The 5,193-nt window shown below is 39.5% G+C and overlaps 1 pseudogene across 1 annotated transcript; it reads left to right on the top strand.

The window, feature by feature from the left end:
* The first annotated feature begins 220 nt into the window (after positions 1–220).
* Positions 221–1,633, top strand: LOC147003605 (vasculin pseudogene; annotated as a pseudogene). The gene is made up of 2 exons (XR_015048018.1): positions 221–306; positions 369–1,633. The product of XR_015048018.1 is annotated as a vasculin pseudogene (transcript).
* The last annotated feature ends 3,560 nt before the right edge of the window (positions 1,634–5,193 follow it).

Genomic DNA, 5,193 nt, shown 5'->3' with positions numbered 1-5,193 from the left:
CGTTCTGTCTCGCTTTCAATAAAATTCCTCGTGTGATCACAAGAACCGGTCTCAGTGTCCTACTGGGTGCGCGGCGGTCCCGAGACTTGAGTGAGGGTCTCCCTACGGGGGTCTTTCAGTAGCAGTATTTTCCATTCTGGAAAAAGCCAAGGACTACATGAAAACAACATCCCTGACAATGAAACTGGGAGGAAAGAAGACAAAAGAGAACGCAGACAGTTTGAGGCTGAGGATTTTCCATCTTTAAATCCTGAATATGAGAGAGAACCAAATCAGAATAAATCTTTAGCTGCGGGTGTTTGGGGCCTCTACACGCCCAGACACACACATACCCAACCAAAAAAATCTCCCAAGCTCCTCTCTTAGACTATCCCCCGAATCCTAAATCTAGAACTCCAAGAATGCTGGTCATTAAGAAAGGTAATACAAAAGACTTACAGCTATCTGGATTCCCCGTAGCAGGAAACCTCCAGTCACAGCCAGTTAAGAATGGAACTGGTCCGAGTGTTTATAAAGGCTTAGTCCCCAAACCTGCTGTTCCACCTACAAAACCTACACAATGGAAAAGCCAAACTAAAGAGAACAAAGTCGGGACTTCTTTTTCTCATGAATCTACATATGGCATTGGCAACTTTAATGCTTTTAAGTCAGCGGCCAAGAGTATTAGTCCATCAACAAACTCAGTGAAAGAGTGTAATCGTTCGAATTCTTCTTCGCCTGTTGACAAACTTAATCAGCAGCCTCGTTTAACTAAACTGACACGAATGTGCAGTGATAAAAAGAGTGAATTTTTGAAAGCATTGAAAAGGGACAGAGTAGAGGAGGAACATGAAGATGAAAGTCATGCTGGCTCAGAGAAGGATGAGGACTCATTTAATTTGCATAACAGCAATACTACTCACCAAGAAAGAGACATAAACAGAAACTTTGATGAAAATGAAATTCCACAGGAGAACGGCAATGCCTCGGTGATGTCTCAGCAGATCATTCGTTCTTCCACTTTTCCACAAACCGATGTTCTTTCCAGTTCACTAGAGGCAGAACACAGATTATTAAAAGAAATGGGCTGGCAGGAAGACAGTGAAAATGATGAAACATGTGCTCCCTTAACTGAGGATGAAATGAGAGAATTCCAAGTTATTAGTGAACAGTTACAGAAGAATGGTCTGAGAAAAAATGGTATTTTGAAAAATGGCCTGATCTGTGACTTCAAGATTGGACCCTGGAAAAACAGCACTTTCAAACCCACAATTGAGAATGATGACACAGAGACAAGTAGCAGTGACACCTCGGATGATGACGATGTGTGAAGGAGAGCCTCACAGCTTTAGAAATTTTAGTTTGATACATCTCTCATGCAGTTTGGGGTGAATTGTAAAAATGAAGAACTATAATTTATGTAGTGAACCTACCCCATTAGAAGATGATTTTTTGGGGGACTTCAATATGAAGAAAACCAAGAATGTTGTGTTGGGCTGTGTTGAACATTATTTCTTTGTAAATGAATGTTGTAGAAATGAGGACTTTGGTTGATCCAACATTGACTTTCTTCATCACTGCAGCATTTCTCTTGACTAGCAATGTGACGATGTAACAAATGAGATTTTCTCATTTAATAATAAAAAATTGTGTGATGTTTAAAAAAAAAAAGAATTCTGATCTTTTGATGTCATGCCATTTTACTAAATGACTTTCAAGATTTTCCCCTTTCCTTTTGTACTCTATTGGCCCATATATGAAGGTGTTATTTTCATTTTTTTCCTACTCAGGGTTTCCAGTTTGTAAATCCTTTGGATGAAATTTTCATAATATCAGAAAGTTTTCAGAATGTATTTCTTTAATTAGTTAAATTCCTCTGAATTCCTTTATAAAGTATTAAATGTGTGTGTGTGTGTGTGTGTGTGTGAGTGTGCCTGCATGCTTCGGTGTATGTATGTATTTGTGTGGGTATGAGGTGTTTTAAGTGCACAATTTTATAATGGATCACATTCACAGCTATTCCTAGATGCAAGTGATCTTCAGAACACAGGCTGGACACACCTCTAAGGTCACAGTAAACCTTCACAGAGAACATAATAAAAATGAACACTGTCATACCTTTCTGAACAAGACAGAGCACTGCAGAAATCTTGCTCATTGCAGGTTTTCATAGCATTTCCTGATTGAAAAATGGTCTGCACCAGTTGATAGTATCAGACCTCCTGGGGCATCAGGCAAGAAACTCAAAGCAACAGATCTGGAGGGCACAGAAGACAAGGAACTTCTCCACATACAATCTCAATTTCATATATCTAAAGATGCTAAAAACTATTTTGGGGAATAAGCGATGTCATCACATACCAAGGTTCCATGTAAATCTGAGAGATGTCACAAATGCTCGTAGAGGGGCCAGGAGGATGGCATTAAGAATGTTAAGAACCACTGGTCTAGATTCTTAACACAGGATTCAGTAGGCTAGAATTACCTGGGCATCTTTAACTGTCACTGAGGATCTGTTTCCACCTGCAGCTGTCTGCTAAAATTAACCATTTGTCCTATGTATCATGGGTGACTGTGAGTCCACCCATCATACAAACAAAGGAAAAATGTTGGTTCTTTCAATAGAATTCAAAGAGGAACATACGAAAGATATAACAAGCCAGGTATGGTGGCACACGCTTTTAATCCCAGTACTGGGGAGGCAGAGGTAGGCGGATTTCTGAGTTCGAGGCCAGTCTGGTCTACAGAGTGAGTTCCAGGACAGCCAGGACTACACAGAGAAACCCTGTCTCAACCCCCCCCAAACAAACAAACAAACAAACACAACAACAACAACAACAACAAAAGATATAACATCTCTTTATACACCCAGGGCTTAGTAAATTGAAAAATAACCCAATAAAGAGGTTCAAAACAAAATCACCAAAAACCTGAAAGAAAGACATAAAAGATCATATAAGATAACAACTTTTTAAAGTGTGTGTGTGTGTGTGTGTGTGCATGTCTATGTGGGCAGTAGAGAGCACAACTCAGGGGAGTCAGTTCTTTCCTTACACAAAATGAGTCTACTATATCAAACTCAGGTTCTCAGACTTTGAAGTACTTTTTTTTTGGGAGTGGAGGTAGCACTACATTGACAGTACTGGACACACAGGAGAGGGAACACGATGGAGTTCTTGTTCAGTGGTAGAACACTTGCCTGATGTTCTCAAAGACCATACTTGTGTTCCATACCTAGCCAGTCATTATTTAAACGAAAAAAGATATAAGGCAGGTTTGATCAATACAAAGTCAATAGAAAAACCTGCCCATCATATGTGTGTGTGTGTGTGTGTGTTCATTGAAAGCTGTGCAGAGGATTGTGAGACTAAGATAGGATGGAACCCCATATATTTTTTCGATATATATATACTTACAGAAGTTTAATCTATATGTTTGGCATAACAAATTACTAATAATAACTAAAAATAATAAAATAGAGCAACATTAATTACACATGGTAAATGCCATTTAACACTAATGAGTTCTTTATTTCTAGGATTTATTACTTAACTTTTTAAATGTTTAGTACAGTTATTTATCCATCTATAAATTGTGTATATGTGACAAAATTTGCGGACTCACTGCCCCAGGACTTCCAAGTTAGTCCTTAATACCTGACAGCTGCAACTCAGTAGAAAAAGTCTATGGTACCATGTGATTGGTCAATGGGTCACTCCTTCTCATTGGTGGTGGAGGGGAAAGGGGTTGGCAAATGGAAGATGGATATGATGTTGAAAGTTTGGTGTGGCCTGGTATTATACAGATTGTGAATATTGCACTGAATCTGGTTATTGCAAAAGTAAATTTCTCGTTCCGTCATCAGCTCAGGTCTTCAAGGCTTGATATCAAGTACAACCAGCTGAGCCTTCCCACTGCTGGATCCTCCCCCACTTAGGATTGTCAAACTGCAGTTGACGTCCAGAGAAAGGAAGAACATTAGTAATCATAGTTAGAACATGAAATTTAGTCACAAGTAGTGTACACACCTGTAGTCCTAGCACTGGAGATTCTGAGACAGGAGGAGTCCGATTTCCATCCCAACTGGGATTATGCAGGGAAAGTGGGGGTGTTGGATCTGAGAACAGGAAGACTGCCTACCTTCATTTATCTGCTTCTTTTGAAGCTAGGTAGTGATGGCACACATAAAATAACAAGTCATAAAGAGGATGAAGGGATCCATCTGTTCAGTCAGAAGAAGCCTTGGAGATTATTTATCTGGAGTTCATACAGAAGTCTACATAACCAGATTCAGTGCAATATTCACAATCTGTATAATACCAGGCCACACCAAACTTTCAACATCATATCCATCTTCCATTTGCCAACCCCTTTCCCCTCCACCACCAATGAGAAGGAGTGACCCACTGACCAATCACATGGTACCATAGACTTTTTCTACTGAGTTGCAGCTGTCAGGTATTAAGGACTAACTTGGAAGTCCTGGGGCAGTGAGTCCGCAAATTTTGTCTTCAGCTTCTTTTTCCTTATATGCTTTTATTTGCTTTGTTATTTGAGGAGTGTGTGTATATGCATCATTTTTCATCTCTTTTTCCTCCCTCATGTGTAGACAAACCAGAAAAAAAATTGTGTCTGTTGTCATAGTTATTTGGACTTGCTTTAGCAGGGAAGTCAAGATATTTTGTGGTACTGTGGTACGTTAACTATTTAACTTTTTCTTTAAAAATAGGTATACAAAAATCATTATTTGTCTGAATTCTCCAACAATTGCTCCAGCTGGATCCAAAGACAAGTCTGCAGACTTTATCTGGCTTTTTCCGACTTTGAAGTAAGTATAGATACCCCAAAAGATTGTTGGCTAGGCTGGGGACCTTGGCGAAGAGTGTGCTCTTTAGGCATCCCAGATACAAAGAGAAAATATACAATGTGTAGGCATCATGAGGGTTGGACACCTGAAAATGAAGAGGATAGAGATATATTTATTTATATTAATGAGTGTTAAACCAAACCGAGAATCAGGAGAACCCACAGGGAAGCAGGCAGGTATGGACACACCCAGTATTTGTGTCTAAGCCCTTCATCTGAGTTTACCCTTTAAAAATTTACTTCCCCCACCCCCATTTGGCTATTAGGAAAATACATGGGCAAAGACTGGTTACATATCAATAAAAACAGGTCTTTACCTGTTGGCTGCAGTGTTGAGTTATTCCTCCT

The sequence above is a fragment of the Mus caroli genome, unplaced genomic scaffold, assembly GCF_978045245.1.
Source record: "Mus caroli unplaced genomic scaffold, Mus_caroli_1 scaffold_8, whole genome shotgun sequence".
Classification (NCBI taxonomy): domain Eukaryota; kingdom Metazoa; phylum Chordata; class Mammalia; order Rodentia; family Muridae; genus Mus; species Mus caroli.
The sequence above is the reverse complement of the archived record's forward strand: the minus strand, read 5'-3'. Positions and strand labels throughout refer to the sequence as shown.